This window comes from Castor canadensis, chromosome 5 (assembly GCF_047511655.1).
Source record: "Castor canadensis chromosome 5, mCasCan1.hap1v2, whole genome shotgun sequence".
NCBI lineage: Eukaryota > Metazoa > Chordata > Mammalia > Rodentia > Castoridae > Castor > Castor canadensis.
The window spans coordinates 131177428-131198277 of record NC_133390.1 but is presented as its reverse complement, the minus strand read 5'-3'; the positions used below and the strand labels follow the sequence as shown (position 1 = coordinate 131198277).

The window sequence follows — 20850 nt, the reverse complement described above, 5'->3', positions numbered from 1 at the left end:
GGTGCTTGTGTTTGATACATTTTGACTCAAGTCTTTATTTCCTTACAAACTAGAAATGGATTCATTTGGAGGTGTGAACATGTGGCCACCTAGAATGAATGTTGCACAAACAATTTTGAAACCTTGTCATGTCCTGCAGGAAGGGACAATATGATCTGAGATGTCCAGGGTAAGGTAGAGGTAGGACACTCCTAATATAGAACCTTATCTAATGTTAAGTTGTAGAACGAATGAAAGAAAAAACAACTCAAACCTCTTTGGCAAAAAGAGGAAAGTTCTGGAAGGATGCTAATGTCTCAGTAACCAGGGAAGGGGCAGGAAGGCAGCTGGGACTCAGGAGCAATGTAATGTGGAGCTGTGGGGCTCCAGAAACCCCTTTTCCTGCCTCTTTTCTTTCTGTGTGTAGGTATCATATTCTTTTACCCCAGAATGGCTTCTTCGGGTGGAGAGTAAGGATGCACCCCTCTGAAGCCACCTGCCTCAGCTTCTACCCTCAGGACTCTTCCCAAAGTTGCAGTTCAAAAAGAGAAAGACTCTGGCTGGCAAGTCTGTCACACAGAAGGCTCTGTGGCTTGCCTCTACACACCCTGGCTCTCTCCCTGAGGAAATCTTTGTGGGAAACTGAGCAACCAAACTCCATCACACCTACCATAGTGGAGGACACTGTCCTCCAGCCAAAGGTTTCTTAGGCCTGTGGATGGACAGATGCCCTTCTTCCCAAAGGAACAATGAAATAAGAAAAGATTTGGGGCTATCTTCAGACTTCAGCATTTATCTATCTCCCCTACCCCCAACACACACATCCTCACAGGCTTGCCAGTCCTAGGAACCACTTACCCCACTTGCCCCACTTGCCCCATACCAAGGCCCTGGGTCTCACGGATTTTCTAAGCTGTAGCTGCTTAACTGATTAGTAATAGGGCTGTGTTTTCATCAAATATTTTTTCTTTCCTGTGTAAACAAAGCAAAGGTCCTTAAAATTTTTTCAGGGTTTATATTTGAACAACATGTAGGATTGCCACAGCCCCTGTACCATAAACCTGAACCATTGCAGACCAGAGGTACAACTTGGATTCTAGCCCTGTCTTTCCTGCCCACCCATAGTTGGTGGGGATCAAGTGCTGGTGTGGAGGTCAGGAGGTAAGCCAAGGTTCTACCTCTGGAGCTCATTACTGTGTCTTTTTGCTCAGGCCTTGAATTGCCAACCTTGGTTTACTTGCTCTAGAAATTGTAGTCCAGTTTATTAAGTCCAATCTCAGTTTATTAAGTCCTTTCATTTTAGATTATTGAGTAAATATAAGCAAAGTGTTATGTTTGTTTCCTAGAGCTATACTAATGAATTTCTGAAAACTGGGTGAGTTAATAGAAACTTACTCTCTCACAGTTCAGGAGCATGCTTGCCATTCCTAGATACAGTCTCCAAAGATCAACAATCTTACTGGTTTCTTAAGTGTCCTTTGGGAAATACTTTAAATCAAGCACACACACACACACACACACACACACACACACACACAAACATGCCCTTAAGCTTTAACTTGTTGCTCTTCAATTTGCTTTATTCACCTAGTTGCCTACTTTGACATCTTTTCCTGTTTTTCCATGTAGGACATTGAACCCAGTCTCTCACATATGATAGGCAGGTGGTCTACCATTGAGCTAAATCCCTCTTAAGCATTATCACAGGACAGGTCCAGTGGTAATGAACTCCCTCAACTTTTGTTTTTCTGGATTTATCTGGCAATGTGTTAATTTTTCTCTTATTTTTGAAGGACAATTTGCCAGATATGCAAATATAGGATTCTTTTTTTTTTTTTTTTTTAGTGGTACTGGGTTTGAACTCAGGGCCTTGCACTTGCTAGGCAGGTGTTCTATTTCTTTAGCCACATCCCCCCAGACCTCTTTTCTTCTTTTTAGAATTTAATTTAATTTAGGGACAGGGTCTCACTGTGTAGCTTAGGCTGTCCTTGAACTCTTGATCCTCTTAGCTCATCCTCCTGAGTGTTGTGATTATAGGCCCAGCTTTTTAGCCTTCCCTTTTTTTACAGATCTGCCTCATAGTTTTAACTCTATAGTGTTCTGTTTTAAGCTATACTATACATAAAGTTATCCTGTTGTCAAACTTCTAGATTTGTATTATTTTGCTTTTACAAAGCATAAGACAGTGAATGTTCTTACATACTTTGATAAAGTTTGTTTATAGAATATATTCCCAGCAGGTGAAAAGCTGCCACAAATCTGTGCATTTAATATTTCTGTAGACAGATGCTATACCACTCTATCCTGCCACCAAAAGTAGGTGGGAATGACTCTCCCCATTCTCTTGCTGAGGTAGTGTACAATTAAACTGTCTTCGGAGCATTTCAATGTACAAGAGCTTGTAGTTTTCATGGATTCATGTCTATCTCTTTATGGTTTCTCCTTTTTAGTATGATTAGAAATGGCCTTAAATGTGAAGGAAGTTACATTTTTTTTCCACTGCATTGAAACATTTTAAAATCAGGAACCCAAAAATACAAAAAGACTATGAAGCAAAGTGTACCTTCACTACATGATGTGAAGTAGAAATTTAACTTCTTTTTCAGATGTTTAGTCTGCTATGCCAATTCATTGATTGATTCTTTTTCAGTTTAATTAATTAATTAATTATTGTGCTGGGGGTACATTGTGGCATTTATAAAAGTTCTTACAATGTATCGATTATATCATACTTTAATTAAAGTCACCTTAACCACATAGGGAATTCTTTGGTAGTATATATTTATTTCTGGACATTCTGATTTGTTCTATTGATGTGTTTACTTTCACATGTTAGTATGCACTTTTAAAATTAGACTTGTTTTATAAATTTTTTAAAAAAATATTAGCACTTTGCAGGCACAAAGCCCTGAGTTCAAACCCCAGTCCCACCCCAAAAAATGTTAGAGAAGATATTTCTTAATATTTCTCTTTTTTATTAAATATATCTTGGCACTGGGCATGGTGGCTCATGCCTATAATCCTAGCTATTCAGGAGGCAAAGATCAGGAGGGTCATGGTTTAAGACCAGCCCAGGCAAAAAAAAATTCGTAAGACCCCATCAAAAAAAAAATTGGGTATGGTGTTGTGCACCTGTCATCTCAGCTACCCAGGAAGCATAAATTGGAGGATCAGGGTCCATGCTAGCCCTGTTATAAACGCAAGACCTATTCAAAAAACAACTAAAGCAAATTGGGCTGGGATGTGGCTCAAGTGATAGAGCACCTGCCTAACAAACGTGAGACCCTGAGTTCAAACCCTAGTACTGCTCTCTCCCCCCAAAATCTTGTCTATTCTGACTTGTTTAGAGTTTTTTAATTTCTTTAAACATCTTGTTTTAAAATGAAATTTATTTAAAATATACACTCATTAATATGGGATTATTTGGCATTTTATAATAATGATTTTTGCCCAAATAGAAACATGTTGGATATTTTTAAAATTCAAGACTATGCTTTTTGAGGAAAAATTTGTTTTGTCTCCAAAATTAAGTCTGCAAACTTAAGGGTGTTCATGGATATTTTATATAGAGCTTTTAAACATGGTTTATTGTTTGAATTTTTTTTTCATTTTTCTTTTATTATTCATATGTGCATACAAGGCTTGGTTCATTTCTCCCCCCTGCCCCCACCCCCTCCCTTACCACCCACTCCGCCCCCTCCCTCTCCCCCCTCTCAATACCCAGCAGAAACTATTTTGCCCTTATTTCTAATTTTGTTGTAGAGAGAATATAAGCAATAATAGGAAGGAACAAGGGTTTTTGCTGGTTGAGATAAGGATAGCTATACAGGGCACTGACTCACATTGATTTCCTGTGCGTGGGTGTTACCTTCTAGGTTAATTCTTTTTGATCTAACCTTTTCTCTAGTTCCTGGTCCCCTTTTCCTATTGGCCTCAGTTGCTTTAAGGTATCTGCTTTAGTTTCTCTGCGTTAAGGGCAACAAATGCTAGCTAGTTTTTTAGGTGTCTTACCTATCCTCACCCCTTCCTTGTGTGCTCTCGCTTTTATCATGTGCTCAAAGTCCAATCCCCTTGTTGTGTTTGCCCTTGATCTAATGTCCACATATGAGGGAGAACATATGATTTTTGGTCTTTTGGGCCAGGCTAACCTCACTCAGAATGATGTTCTCCAATTCCATCCATTTACCAGCAAATGATAACATTTCGTTCTTCTTCATGGCTGCATAAAATTCCATTGTGTATAGATACCACATTTTCTTAATCCATTCATCAGTGCTGGGGCATCTTGGCTGTTTCCATAACTTGGCTATTGTGAATAGTGCCGCAATAAACATGGGTGTGCAGGTGCCTCTGGAGTAACAGTCTTTTGGGTATATCCCCAAGAGTGGTATTGCTGGATCAAATGGTAGATCGATGTCCAGCTTTTTAAGTAGCCTCCAAATTTTTTTCCAGAGTGGTTGTACTAGTCTACATTCCCACCAACAGTGTAAGAGGGTTCCTTTTTCCCCGCATCCTCGCCAACACCTGTTGTTGGTGGTGTTGCTGATGATGGCTATTCTAACAGGGGTGAGGTGGAATCTTAGCGTGGTTTTAATTTGCATTTCCTTTATTGCTAGAGATGGTGAGCATTTTTTCATGTGTTTTCTGGCCATTTGAATTTCTTCTTTTGAGAAAGTTCTGTTTAGTTCACGTGCCCATTTCTTTATTGGTTCATTAGTTTTGGGAGAATTTAGTTTTTTAAGTTCCCTGTATATTCTGGTTATCAGTCCTTTGTCTGATGTATAGTTGGCAAATATTTTCTCCCACTCTGTGGGTGTTCTCTTCAGTTTAGAGACCATTTCTTTTGATGAACAGAAGCTTTTTAGTTTTATGAGGTCCCATTTATCTATGCTATCTCTTATTTGCTGTGCTGCTGGGGTTTCATTGGGAAAGTTCTTCCCTGTACCTATTAATTCTAGAGTATTTCCTACTCTTTCTTGTATCAACTTAAGAGTTTGGGGTCTGATATTAAGATCCTTGATCCATTTTGAGTTAATCTTGGTATAGGGTGATATACATGGATCTAGTTTCAGTTTTTGCAGACTGCTAACCAGTTTTCCCAGCAGTTTTTGTTGAAGAGGCTGCTATTTCTCCATCGTTTTTTTCTTCGAAAAAGCTGTTTATTTCTTCAAGTTGAACAAATGCAGGTTATTTTAATCCTGTGTTAATTTAAGCCTGTAAATATCAAGTCATAAAGCAGTGTTGAGATAATTAACCTCCCCAGGAGTTCTGCTTTTGCTTTTCTCACATAGTGAACTGTTCCATTTGTAATCTAAAATCTAATGAAAAGCATGTTTCAAAGTACTGTTTAGTCAAGAGACAAGAGTAAGGCAGTCTGAGGTGAGTCAAATCCTAATATGCATATCGGGAAATTTGGGACTTTCAGGTTGGCCATATTGAAAATTCTGAACAACAGCTACTTAAGTCAGGATCAAACCAGTAGAATAACAGGCTTTTTTTCCCCCATCCCTTCTCAAAGAAAAACAAACTGTTTAATGAAATCATGTCAAAATTTTTTCTTCATGTTAGGTTTGTAAGGTCACCAGTCTTACTGGTTTGCATCTTGATTTTCCAGGTCATTAGGGAAAAACAGTAGGAGAGAAACTTAAAATTCTGTATCTTTGGGGGAAACTATGGAGTAATGAACTAATTTTCAGTTGTAATACTATGGACACTAAACATGGATGCTTGGAGGAGATGTGGGCTGAGTCTACTCACTATAACCCATGACCCTACATTCTATGCCGAAATTTGGTGCAGGAGTAATACCAAGAGAACTTAGTTCATTATATATTAAATGCCATGCAAGATGGAAAATGCTCAGAGGTGGCAACAGGATAGTGCAGGGAGCATGGAAATACTCCACCCCTGAGGTCCAGATCCTGCACACCAAAATTCTGGGAAGGACGCTTCATACATCTGTCATGCTCACCCACAAGAGACTGAAGGCTAAATTTTCCACCAAGTAGAAAAGTAACATTCCAGATATTGCATCTGTGTTACTGTTCTACCCAGAACCACACTCTCCAATAGAACTTTCTGCAGTGATGGAGATAGTTTAGACTTTTACTGCCAAATATGGTAGCCACTAGCCACATGTAGCTATGGAGCACTTGAGATGTGGCTAAAGTAATTGTGGAATTGAAGCTTTAATTGTATTTTAGCTACGTCAAAATGTAATAATGTTGATATAGAGCTAGGGACTACCGAGTGGACAGAATGATGCAGATAGAATAATAATAGTAGTTAGATAGAGGGTAATAGAGCTAAATCACTGCTTTTCACTCTAAGTAACAGAAAAATCCAACTTAAGCAATAAGGATATTTACTGGCTCATTTTGGGACACCATATTGTTTGGCAAACCCAACAGCCATTGTCAGCCTCCTCTTTCCTGGCCTGTCAACCATTATATAACCAGAATCTTGTTTTTCCCAGATTCCTATTTTTGAACAGTGAAGCATGTGAAGTCTACTTGAAGGCTTTGGGAAAAAATTCCTTTTTAAAAGAGTTGAGTGAGTGATACCAGAGATCTAGGTTGCTCTTCTTTTCCCCTTCTTCCCCTGCCTTATAGCTAATGCCTGGAGGTCTAGTGACCTTTTTCAGCCCTGAGAGGATAAGCATGAGGGTGCAAAGCCAGTGTGCAACATCTTGCAGAAAGATGAGGATGTGTAATGTTATCCCCTGGCTTCTGATTATGTGAAAAAAAAATTACCCCTCTTGGTTCAAGCCACTGTCACATACTCTATTTCTGTGAGCTAGACACATCCTAACTGCTGCATTCACATAAACAGAAGTCCAGGGATAGGCCAGGTTTCAAAGTTTCTCACATCAATGGCTGCCACAAGTCTTCTGTTATTCCCTGGAGTCATCATCTTCCTTTAGGTGTTGACTTTATCCTTAGGTCAGATGCAAAATGCAGCTAAAGTTTAGGGTCCCACATATATAGGTCTCAATTTCTAGGTTCATAGTCTTCCACTTTGGATAGCATCTCCAAAGCTTATTCTGGAAGCTTATTCTGAAAATTAATTTAAAAAGTGCCTTAGAGTCCTCTAACGGATGTCTCTTTAAGTTTCAGGGGCCAGAATTATGTCCTACAATCAGTACTTAACCAGTTCCTGGCAGGAAATGGGCTTTGCACATCAAACCCCTAGGGGCATGCGGTGTGGTCAACTTCCCTAAATGCTGAGGGGCTTTGAGAGGGGAGAGACAGATAACAGAAACAAAACTGGTATTCAGTTGGACAGGGGGGCGGTTACTTTAAAAGGCAAGAATGGTTTCATTGCTTTCAAGTAGGTAGAGGGTTAGCTTCCTAAGTTGTAAATATCATTGTTTGCTATCAAGGGTAAACTTTCAAATTTCTGCCATAAAAGTTTAAGCTCAGTTTTTTTTTTTTATTACAAAACCATGTCCTAACACCATGCTATCACTAGAATCTAATGAAATCTTCTTAGCTATTTACTGGTAATTGGTGTGTTTAGAAAGTAAATTTCCTGAGCTTGTGTGCTGCACAGTTGAATGATGAGGGGTTAGATGTCTAGGTTAGAGTCCACTCTTAGCTGTTTAATAGTGATATACTGACAAAAATGAACTGATCTAGGTTTGACATATTGTTATTAAGTGATTACTTATTAAAAACAATATAACTTTGGGTCAATTTGTTTTTTATTAGCATATTATTGTTGTACTGGAGGTACATTGTGACATTTACAAAAGTGCTTATAATATGTCTTAGCTAGATTTATACCCCTCTGTCATTCTCCTTTATCTCCCCTCTTCCCTTCTTAGAATAGTTTCAACAGGTCTCATTGTTCCATTTTCTTACATAAGTACATAATATTTCCACTATATTCACCCTCAATGATTGGGTCAATTTGAAATGTCACAAGAAGAGGATTTATATGGACAATGAACCTATGAAAAAACACACATTGATAGTCATCAGGAAAATGCTAATTAAAACCATAATGAGAAAGGTGGGAGGAGGAAGAAGGGGAATAGAAATATATTGGAGGGGTTGAACATTTTTAAGGTTCATTTTATCTCTGTATGGAATTATTACAATGAAATCCCCTCATAATATTAATATATGATAATTCAAAAATAAAATAAAAAATTAAAAAACCACAGTGAGGTACCACATTGGCTAAAATTAAAAAGACTGGAAAGAACCTAGAATTGAAAAGTGTTGGCAATTTATACTTCCAACATACTGGTATTGGGAGTGTAAATACAGTCAACCACTTGGAAAATTGGCAGTATCTATTAAAACTAAACAGTGCATATTTCCTATGGCCCAGAAATTCTGTTTCTGGGAATGTACCAAAAATGCAGAAATTACCCACCGAAAAATAGGTACAAGAACATTTGTAACAACTTAATTCATAATTATCTCAAATGAAACAACCCAAATGCTCATCAATGAAATTAATCAGTAAATTGTGGAAAATTTGTGAAATCTAACGCTTCATCACAATAACAGAAATGAACTACTGATACCTAAAACAATATAGGTGAGTCTCATATGGATAATGTTTAAGGAAAGAAACCTTTTGCAGAGGGAACCTATCATGTGATTAAGAGCTCAAGAACCTGCAAAACTCCATGATGATTTAGAGGTCAGAATAGTGGTGGAGGTGAGTTTATATTAGAAATGGACATGAGGGAACAATGTGGGGACCTGGAAATGTTCAAATATAGATCTGGGTGGGACTTACATGCTTATAAAAATTAAATGAACTGAACATTTAAGGCTAGTGCATGTTATGCACATTCCTGTGTTTTATTTCAATAAAAATGTTAACAGAAAAAAATGGGCCTGTTCAAGATAATGGGATACAAAGATCTTTACCTTTTTCATTATTATTGTGTGGTTATTATTGATGTATATTTGTCTCATGATTTGACGGTAACCCCAAGTACATTTATTACATAAGGTGGTCTTTTCTTTGTCACAGAAGCTATACTGTGAGTACTGTAAACCATGTGCATGTGATGCCTGCTTTGGGGTGAGTTTCAGTGGCTGTCTTGTCAGTGGGGCCAGGACCTTAACATGGTTTTGAGGCAGGTTAAAAAGGGACAGCGTGGTATGGGAATCAAAGCAAGCAAGAATCCGGAGCTGGGACTAAAAGTTTGCTAGAACAGCAAAATTAAACATTGTACTAAATATTAAGAAAGCACACAACATGCATTCCTTCCAGCACACCCCTGCTCATTAGTTACATTATATAGTAGAGAAACAGGTCCTCTACAATTCTGACCTTGCCCTAGATGAATAATATGCACCAGGAGTTAAGAATGGGAGATACAACAATTCATTTGATAAGAAGAATGCTTATAAAAGTTACAAGAAATAGCACCCATGTCATGAAACCCTTTGATTGGTAAGATCGCCCCAGATGGGTGATAAAGTCAAAACATTTCAACCGCAAAAATGATAGAAAGTTGCTAGGTACCTAACAAAGAAACCACACATTCAGAGGAAAGTTTAAGCCAAACTCCCTAGCGTACTTCAACTAACATAAATAGAGCGGATGCCAGAACCACCCATTGTGCTGTAACTCACACTCCAAGTTCTTGGCATACATTTCCCTTTTTCTGCCTCTCACTGCTTTGTCCTACTCGCCTAATAAAATCTTTGCCAGACTTCTCTCTTGTGAATCGCCTTGAAATTCTTTTCTCCTGACTGTTTCAAGAAGCATAGATAATGAATTGAGTTTTTTTTTTTTTCCTATCAGAAACCTCCTTGACCCCTTTCTGGTGACAGCTTTACAAGTGATTAGCATCTTTCTGCCTTTGCTTTCCTGGGGGTGGTTGGCAGCATTACAGGGACAAGGGAGTCTAGTTTCCTGCCATCTTTTGGGTATCTTGGTGTAGCATAGTGTGCAAAAGGGAATAAACAATTTTTATTTTAAATTTGAAGTAGAAATACAAGTCACAAAAATACTCTTTCATGTTGCTTTGTTTCCTTTTTATTAAAAAAAATTTTAAGCCTGGTATGGTGGTCCATGCCTGTAGTCCTAGCACTCTGGAAGTGAAGGCAAGAAGATCTCATGTTTGAGGCCATATTGGGCTATGAAGTGAGACCTTGTCTCTAAAACCTAAGGGCTGGGGATATATAACTTAGTGGTAGTGTGTTTTCCTAGCATGCACAAGGCCCTGGGTCCTATTCTCAGCACCACCCCAAATTTTTAATTTAATGGAAAAACCATGCAAAATTTTTTATCTTATCCTTTTTTGGCTTTTGTTTCTTTGTTTTTTTGAGACAGGGTCTTGCTGTGTAGCCTTAGCCTCCCACTAGAGGGGTTACTGATGTGTATCATTATGTCTGGCTAATCTTAGCCATTTCTAAATAAAATACATAATAAACAGGGGTCAGTAGTGTTAAGTATACATTGTTGTCCAACTGATTTCTAGAAACTTCTCTAGAATCTTTCCATTTGCAAGACTGAAATTCTGTACCTATTACATAGCAACTTTCCATTTCTCCTTTGCCCTACTCCATACAATCACCATTCTGCTTTCCGTATCTATGAATTTGACTACTGCAGGTACCTCACAGAAGTGGAATCATACCCTATTCGCCTTTTTGTATCTGGTTTATTTCACTTAACATATTGTCCTCAAGGTCTGCACATGTTGTAGCATTGTGGAGAGCAGATTATGAAAAGCCTATGAGAACTGGATGTAAGCAAGGCAAGATGTGGCTTAATTGCTTTTATCTGTAGGCCGAGATAGGCACAGCTCCGGCCACAAACAGGAAAAACAGAACATCTGCGTCTCCTAAGCTTGTGTTCAGAGAAGCAGGAACGCAGGTTTCTCCTGTTATAAGGTGGAGAGCCTCTACTCCACCCTGCTTACCAAGGCATGCTGAAGGAGAGCAGAGGCTTTTTGCTTTTTGCCTTTTGGTTTGGAGGGCTTTTTGGGCTTGGGTTTTTTGGGGCTTTGGCTTGGACTTTTGTTTGATTCTTTTGCATTGGGCTTTTTTGGTGTGGGGAGCTTTTGGAAGGGAAAAGAATTACTGAAGGGAAAAGAATTGCTAAAGGGAAATTGCTGAATGGAAAAGTATGGCTAAAGAGGGGTTGATAGAAAGTCTGCACCGAGAACTTTAACATAGGCCTTAGAAAGCAAAGCCAAAGAAAGAACTTTAACATAGGCTTTAGAAGCTAAAGAAAAGCCAGAGAGAACATGGGATAGTGCAAGATAGAGGACCAAGACTTTGCAAGTCTGAGCACTGAGGCTTTAAGAAAGCTAAAGAGAGACTGCTAAAGAAAAGCTGCAAGCCTGGGGCAAAAGACTTTAAGAGCGATTAAGCTAAAGATAAGGTAAGAGAAAACATGGGACAGTGGGGGTCTAAGGAAAGAGGTTTTAAGCAAGGTTTTAAAGAACTGTAAAGAGTAAGGCCTTAAAGAATAAAGATAGAGAAAAGCAATTAGGGTTGGGCATCTCCATTTGAGTGCTCAACACACCTGATCCCATTTTCTATCCTGTGTCTTTTCTGAATCTCCAGTCACCCCCAGTTAAACCCAGTTAGGTTCAGTAATAACCAGGAGCGAGAGAGAAAGCTTGCTCTAACAAGGAAGGGAGCGAAAAACAGCGCCCCCTCCGTAGCATATACCACACTTTTCTTCCTTTTTGAAGGCTAACTAACATTCCATTGTACAAGTGTGCCAAGTTGTGTTTATTCATTCACCAGTAGGCAGAACTTTTACTTTTAACACCTTTTCTTTCATTCTTCAATTTCCTCTAGGGCGATGTTTCTCAACCTTTTTTCTTTTATTACAGCCCTCCAACCTTTTAGATTCTTTTTCTGATATAGTTTTCCAACCCCAGTAAAATTTGGATGCCACAGACACAATACTATATGTCTGTTTATGTTGTGTATGTGAAATTGTGGTTTGTATACAAAAGAATAAAAATTTCAGAGCTGGGTACCAGTGGCTCACGTCTGTAATCCTAGCTACTTAGGAGGCAGAGATCAGGAGGATTGTGGTTTGAAGTCAACTCAGGCAAATAGGTCATGAGACCCTATTTCAAAAAAACCCTACCCTCAAGGTGTAGGTGCTGAGTTCAAGCCCCAGTACTGCCAAAAAGAAAAAAAAATTCCCCAAGAACCAGTTTTCACCCCTTTGCTAGTGATAGTGCCCCACTGGGACTGTGCTGTAAGGAAAACTATTTCCAGATTAATATATGTAGAAGCAGCCTGATTTTCTACATTCTTTGGTAATGAAAGAAATGATGCATGGAGAAAATTTAAAATCTACCTGGGTTCTCTGTTCTCCTACTAATCTTCCAACACTTCTTGCCCTCGCTTAAACAGGGAAATAAGTAGAAAGGAGTTTCTGGCTTTTGCCTTCTTGTCCTGGTCCTCTCTTCTAGAGCAGAGAATGGCTGTTAGGCTACTTCCCCTTCACTCCCTTAACTACTGAAACATTATAATGGTTTCATGATTCCGTATTTGGCTCATAGGATATATTTTCCTATAGAAATATTTCTGTTTGGCACAACCTTGGTGCAGTTTTAAATGATCCATTCTCAAGCTTTTGTGTATTTCTAAACTTTGTGTATTCTATAGAGTGCACACTATACCCCATTAGAGTCAGTGGCATCAGAATGATTATTTTTGAGGCTAGACTGTGTGTGTGTGTGTGTGTGTGTGTGTGTGTGTAAAAGAAAATTCAACGTTATTTGCATTTATATTTGAAACCAAAGCTTCTATTTCTATATTGCACAATTAAGTTTGGCTAAAGCCCTAAATGAATTTCTCCTGTCTCCCAGTCATACTTTGGTGAAGTTCCTCAGCAACTCTGATTGGCTATTCCCACTGAATTCATCTTACATTGACTTATTCTTGTTCTTCTTGCTATTAACCAGGATGATCCAGAAATATTCCTTAGATCTTATTAATCTACAGTTTAAAATCTTTTAGTGCTGTACCACTATGGTAGCCACTAGCAAAAATGTGGCTATGTATTTTAAAGTTAATTAAAATAAAATTTAAGATTCAAACATCAATTGTATTAGATACATGTGACTGGCAGTTACTGTGTTGGATAGTATAGAATAGAACATTTTCATTGTCACAGAAAACTGTAATGGACACTGTTGCTTTCCCAGTTGTGTTTAAGATTTATTCCAAGCTCCTCTGGGATGGCCTTCAAGATCCTAAATCATCCATCTATTGTAACCATTACCTACTCTTTCAGCTTTACTCTTCTCCCTTCTTACCTGGCACTTCTTAACTGTAAAGTTGTTATCAGAAAAATAGTGCTGCAAAATACCTCAATTCTTGCATCTGGCAGGAGAATTCAAGCAAGACACAAAGATTATAGTAAAGTAATAGTAGTTCATTAGGAAAGGAATACACTTTCAACAGACTGGAAGCGGGTTGCCTCTCAGGAGAGAACATGGGTCCGGCTTTAAAGTTGGAATATTTATTGAAGAAGTTTTAGCTTTGGATCCATTTGACCCCCTGGGAGGTTGTGGAGGTTGTCTATGTAAACTACTAGTTCCTGCTTTAATTGATAAAGACTGTTTGAAACTTCTAACTTTTGCTGTATCCAGCTCTTAGGTCTAGGTCTTTGTTTTGTTAAATTTACCTGTGTCAAATCCCAGTGCCAGGCCAGCTGAAGTTTAAGATGTGGATTACTCTTGGATAAAGAGGGGATTAAGCTTTAGGTGAGTGACTGACTTCAAAGCATTCTGTGATAACCCGTGGGCTCTGGTTACTTGATCTTAATGGAGATTAGTGGAATTGGGAAGTTGAATCAAAGTCAGAGCCTGATTCCCTGGACTGGACACCTGTTTTTCCTTCTCACTGGGCTAAGTGCTATGTTTTGACTTTAAATGTCAATTCCAACAGAAACCTGCCTTGGTGCCTACAATCTAAGTTATATGCTCATGTATACTTTCTTATACCTTCTACTTTTTCTTTGTAAGAAGAAAAACCTGTTTAATGTTCATGCGATTATTTATTTGATGTTTTTATTCCAATAGACTTATCATTAACTTCTGAGAGGTGGGGATATTGGCTCTTCTTTTACCATCACACTCCTGATTTGCACCACAGCGGCTAGCATGGGTGGATGTGTAAATATTAGGACTGGAGTATTCTGAAAGTTAAAGATCCTATTGGGAAGCATGTATGTTGGGTGAGGGTGTGAAATTTCATCAGAATAGGCATTGATTTAAGAACAATCAAGGAACTCTGAATATTAAGGAAATATTTATAGTGTTTACTTTTTTGTGGGGAGTATGACTTTTAGGACATAAAAATTTTACAAGGACAGTTAAGAGCTGCACTATTCAACTGATTTTAGTATCACTGTCTTAGCTTTGATGTGCATGTGGTTGGGTATAAACGAGATTATGGAAATTAAATTAAGAAGGAATAAAGTTGATGAACAAAGGATCAGCTAGACTTGGACAACCCTATATATATATATTTTTTTTCTATTTTTGTTTTGAGACAGTGTCTTGCTGTGTTGCCCAAACTGGCCTCAAACTCACTGTCTTCCTGCCTTAGCTTCAGAGTGAGATAACAGACATGCACCACTACTCCTGGCAGACTCTGGATGTTTGGCAGGCTGCTTCACTAGGTTTTGATGGGTTGGGGCAGGCTGACACCTGAAGGGGTGGCAAGGTGAATGGTCTTTCTTGCTCTGTTTAAATGCCCTGAGTAGGGAGACTTAGACACAGCACTTCACAGTTTTCCAGATGCCTCTGAAGATTTTGAGTGAATTTCTTAAGAAAAAGCACTCTTCTCCTCCAACATTTGTACCCTCTCCCCCACTGGGGCAGGGGAGGAAGCAAAGCAAAGAAAATCAATTGGAGTTCCCAGAATGAATTTTAAGCTTGCATTCTTGATGTGGACTGCCTATGGCTGCCTCCCTGGGAAGGAAGAAAGAGTTTTGAGGAGTTGCCTTTCTGGATCATAGACTACTTTTGAGGTCTTTTTAAAGAATTTAATTTTTTTTTTTTTTACAAAAGTGGGTGGTGGTAGTGGGGGGAACCAAAAAACAAACAATCAAAAAAAGAGAGCAAGTTTGTTGTGGACTCTGTGGCTGGATTCAGGAACCCAGTTAACATAAGAGTTAATTTTTGTGGAAAGAGCATAAAAGTTTTATTAGTTTTACATGTACATAGGGATCTTCCCAAGAAAGTGAAGTCTGAAGAAATGACCCAAGCAGATACATTTATATTTTTGAGACAAAGAACAACAAATTTGTGAAGAAAGAACAGGACAAATGACTGTCTGGACTAGGAGAATAAATTCTGGTTATAAAACACACTGTTAAAAAGTACATTTCTTAACTTATATTCCATTTATATCTATTTGATTTTCTTGTTTTTAGGTTAAACTTGGAATTTTTATGATCTTACTATTGGAGATAAAAGTTGTACCTGCATTATATTTATTGTTAATAGACATTTCTGTTCTAGTAAGACCAGTAATATTTTTATTTACCAAAGAATACTAAAATTACATAAACTTTAAAAACATTTGAGTTAATTATGAGGTTTTAAAGTCAATTTGATAATGTAGGGAGTATACACACACACATATATATGTAAACATACATGTTGATACAACATACCATATACATATGTATACATGTATACATAAAAAATACAGACAAAATAAAGATCTTGTAGTTTTTATTTTGAAATTTTAGTCCGTGAGACAGGTACAGAAGTCACTAGTTTATAATGATAGTTGGATCCAACAGAGAAAATAGAGGCCTCAAACTATACATGTACCCTGAATATAAACTTTCAAATATAAAAAATACAAATTGAAAGTTAGTAGGAAGTAATACATTTCTTATAAATTATCACACATCTTGCTTTTTAGTGTGTGTTAATTGTACACAGCAATGGGCTTTATTGTGATACTTTCATGCATACATATAATGTACTTTGATCATATTCACCTCTCTATTGTCCTTTCATGTCCCCTTTCTCTCTTCTTTTTCCCTTTCACCTTTTTATTTTTATGTCCTCCCCCTAAATCCCACATATGAAAGAAAACATTTGATACTTGTCTTTGTGAGTCTGGCTTACTTCACTTAACATGTTGATCTCCAGTTCTAGCTATTCTCCTACTAATGACATAATTTCATTCTCCTTTATGGCTTAATAAAATTCCATTGTGTTCCAGGAATGGGGGAGGTGGATAAAGGGGAATGGTGGAATGGGTGAATTCAACTATGAAATATTGTAAGAACTTTTGTAAATGTCACAAGGTACCCTGAATAGAATAAAAAAATCTAAATGGAAAAAAGCATTGATCATTAGTTGACGTTAAGAACTTTAAAATTAAGATTCAAAGCTAAGAAAAAATTTCATTGTGGATATGTATCACATTTTCTTTATCCATTCATTGGTTGATGGGCACCTAGATTCTATAACTTGACTATCGTAAGCAGTGCCATGATAAACATGGGTATGCAGTTACCTCTATTGTAAGCTGACTTTGCTGAATATCAACTTTTAATTAAACTGAATTGACCATAGAACTTTAAAAAGAATCCTTTTTGTTTATTGTTATTTTTGGCAGCTCTGGAGTTTGAACTCATGGCCTCACACTTGCTATGCAGACACTCTACAACTTGAGCCATTCTGCCACCTCTTTTTTGTGTTGAGTATTTTCGAAAGAGGGTCTTGTGGATTATTTGCCTGGACTAGCTTTGAGCCTCCTGATCTCTGCTTCCTGAGTAGCTAGGATTATAGGTGTGAGCCACCAGCTGCCCAGCTTTAAAAAAAAAAAAACAAACCTTTTTAAATACCTCATCATCAATCATCAGGGTTTTTTTTCTTTTTCTATTTAATATATCTTTTGTTATAATTTTTATTAGGATTTATTCATTATGGGGGGGGTTCATAGTGACAATTCCGATTAAGCTTATATTGTACATTAGTTACATTGCCCCAATGTCTCTTCCCCTAAACCCCCTTTCCGCCCTACTTAAAGCAATTGCAAGAGGTTTCTTTGTTCTATTTCATATAGGTATATGAAGTCCATTAACTATATACCCTTACCTTAATCTTCTTCACTCCCCCTCCCCCCTCCCACTAGACTGTACTTATTTTACAGTTGTCTTTCATTATTCATATTTAAGTTGATGTTCAAAGAGGTTTCTTAATGTATCCCTGCTGTGGGTATACTTTACTTTGGTTCATTCAACCCCATCCATTACTCTCCTTTACCACACTTTTCAACACCTTTCAATACATATCCTTATATCCTCTACCTTCATAGATGTTATGTTTTATGATATTATCAGTGCTGTGTCATTCTCTTTTTCCTTTCTTTTTCCCCGAGTTCTGCAGAGTAGTTCCCCTGTTACAAACATGTTTTACATATGTGTTTGTGTATGATCATGCTTGTTTTGTGTATATGTTTATCTTTTGGATCTATCGTTCACATTCATCATCAGGTTTAATCTGAGATGGAAAACAAACACTTTTAGTGGTGTTCTCAACCTACCCCCATCACTCCTCTTAAAATTTCTTTTTTTTTTTTTTTATGGTGGTGCTGAGGTTTGAATTCAGGGCTTCCAGCTTGCTAGGCAGGTGCTCTACTGCCTCCAGACTAAAATGTGCATTTTTAAAGAATTTCTTAGGTAAGACTGGGAGTGAGTTTACACTTTAAAGACACAGAGAGGCCAGGATGTTGTGGCACAAGCCTGTAATGCCAGCACTTGGAGATAGAGACAGGAGGATTGAGTTCAAGACCTCTGAGGCTACATAGAGAGACTGACTCAGAAAAAAAATGGAGGAATATTGTTTTTATCAATAATCTTTGGGAGACATATTTGCCTATTAAATGTATAGAATAATCATTAGTTTGTTTTCTTTTAAGGGTAGAGTAGTATCATTTCTAATACCTTTTTTTTAAAATTTATAATACCCATAGGCATTCAGAGATTGATAGGTGGGTTTTAATTAGTTTTTAGAAGTATATTTCTGACTGAGTTTACAAGACAAAGACAATTGGTTTTAATTCCCCAAGAATTATATTGTAGCCTGAATAGTATTTTCTTTAATTTGTTCTTTCACAACAGGAAGCAGATTTTAGCTAAGATGGAAATTTAAAAAAATTGCCTGCCTTGGATTTAGATTTAGAGTGATTTCTCTTTGAAATGTGTTAATAAATCATTTCCTTCTTTTTTGAATCTATAGTTCCATTTCAGCTCTGGGGAAAAAGTAAAAGTTGCTATCATGCTCAGAATATAAACTAGGTATAAATCAAAGGCATACCTAAGCAAATAACTCAAACTATATATAATAAATATTCACAAGAGACCAAAACAAGTAAGAACTAGGGTCTCTACAAAGGAGCAAAAATGCTGTTCTATCAAAATCTAGCCACTGTCAATGCCAGCTTAAAGAAAGATATACCTGCTTAAAATGGGGTCTTAACTCACATTTTTGTCTAGCCAGATTTTGGGGTTCCAACCTTTCTGTTGGCCTTCTAAACACACAGGCCTGGTAATCCATGTTTCTACTTAAAGACGGAAAGCCAAAAACAGTTGGTAAGTCAAAACAAGAAGTCCAAAGCTGTCCATGGAGAAGAAAGAATTATAAGGGGTACCTCAAATTCAAAAATTTTCCCCTCAGATGTGACTTGAGCTGGAGGTGCGCAGGACCTGTGACCTGGATCGTCTAAGGTGGTTAACAATAGCTCTTCAAGTCTGCAATTAAAAATGGCCTCCAATAAAAGTACTTTGCAAAAATTGGGAAAGAAACACAATAGAAGGAGTACAACAGTTGAAGAGGCAGAGCCTGAAAAGTTTGTGGTGGAAAAAGCCCTGGACTGACGTGTAGTGAATAGGAAGGTGGAGTGTTTCTGAAGTGGAAGGGATTTCCAGGTGCTGACAATACTTGGAACCTGAAGAAAATTTAGATTGTCTAGAGTTAATTGAATTATTTCTTAACTCTCAAAAAGCTGGAAAAGAAAAAGATGGTACAAAAAGAAAATCTTTTGAACCTGATGATAGCAAATCAAAGAAGAAAAGAGATGCTGCTGACAAACCAAGAGGCTTTGGTGGAAGTCTTGTTCCTGAATGAATAATTGGTGCCACAGACAGCAGTGGAGAATTAATGTTCCTCATGAATTAGAAGATTCAGATGAGGCAGACTTGGTGCTGGCAAAAGAGGCAAATATGAACTGTTCTCAAATTGTAATTGTGTTTTATGAAGAGAGACTAACTTGGCATTCTTGTCCAGAAGATGAAGCTCAGTAATTGTTTGCATTTTATACGTATACACACACATATAGTATTGGGAGAGTTGTTGGGTTTTTTGTTTTTGTTTTTTGCAACAATAGCACTTGTTACTTTGAACAGGTAAAATAAAAATTTTCTGTATTTGCTTCCTTTATCAGAAAAGACTATTTGATACCATGGTATGTTTCTTCTGCATCTGAGAATAGCTTTAATGTTAGGGAAATTTTACAGTCATTAACCAGAACTTTTTTTTAAGTGGTTGTGTCAAAGGACTATTCTGGGCCTTTTGTTTGTGTTGATATATACATAAAATACTTAATTAGATGGTTTTGGGGTTTTTTTTTTTTTAGGTGCTGGGGATTGAAGGCAGGGCCCTGAGTATGGTAGGCAAACACTGTATCACTGGCTTCAACCTCAGCCTTCGGTTTTTTGAGACGAGACAGGGTCTCACTAGGCAGGTCAGGCTGGCCTCGAACTTGCAATGCTGGGATTACAGGCATACATCACCACATCTGGCTTGTTTTGGTTCTCTATAGACACATAATTGTAATAGTTTATTTGCAAAATTTCTTATCAATACCAACAACTTCCCCAGCCAGATGAGGAAACTAGAAAAATCCTGGTTTTAATTAGCTAAACAAAACTCAGTGGATATTTAAAGGTTCCTTTACTGAGCCATTCCTTTACAGAAAGTTGAAATCTGTACTAAAAGGTTAAGAATCATGAACTGTCTCATACTTGGCTCATGGAAATGTAATCCTCTAGTTAGAAATATTGGCAATTTAGGACTGCTGATATAAATTTGTGAACATTTTATAAATTATTGACCTGCATGCTTTTTCTTCCCCCAGACTCATTCCTTACATGTAGGCTCAATCTTTGCAGTATTTGGGTTACTGGTTCTGCAGACACCAGGAAAACAACTTTGTAGTAATCAGAATGTTATTCAACTGTATATTGTTTACTTTATTGTAAATAATGGTGAACAGTGGTTAGTAAATATTTTTAAATTAAAACAAAAGTCATACAAATAATTCAAAACAATTTTTTCTTCTCCTGAGCCAAAGAGAATTTACTAAGAAAGGAATTTATAATGGGTTTTATTTATTTATTTATTTTTATTTTATTTTATTATTCATATGTGCATACAAGGCTTGGGTCATTTCTATAATGGGTTTTAAAAGTACACTTGAAAGACATGGTAAGATTTGTCTGAGAACATCTGAAGAGCTTCCCTCTCCTCCTCTCCTCGCCTTCCTCCCCGCAAAGATGAAGCAGGAGAGAACAAAGCTGGACACATTTATGGTATTTTTTCTTATTTAGTTTTCATTTTTATTAATATATATTCATTGTACAGGGGGGGATTCATTGTGCCAATTCCTAATAGCCTTACATTGTACATTGGTCAGTTTGCCCCACCCATCTCCCCCCCATAACTACGTCCTCACCCCACTTGAGGCAATTGCAAGAGGTTTATTTGTTCTATTTCATATATGTATATGAAGCCCATCAACCATATTCTGTCATCTTCATCTCCTCCATTTACCCTCCCATATTCTGTCATCTTCATCTCCTCCATTTACCCTCCTGCTGGGATCTCAAGGG

The 20850-nt window shown here is 37.5% G+C and overlaps 1 protein-coding gene and 1 pseudogene across 1 annotated transcript in view; both read left to right on the top strand.

Annotated features, from left to right (window-relative positions):
• The window catches only part of Trank1 (tetratricopeptide repeat and ankyrin repeat containing 1), a 167990-nt gene that overhangs the window by 7019 nt on the left and 140121 nt on the right, over positions 1–20850 (top strand). The gene's annotated exons all lie outside the window — the stretch shown is intronic.
• On the top strand, positions 18630–19414 carry LOC109689892 (chromobox protein homolog 3 pseudogene; annotated as a pseudogene).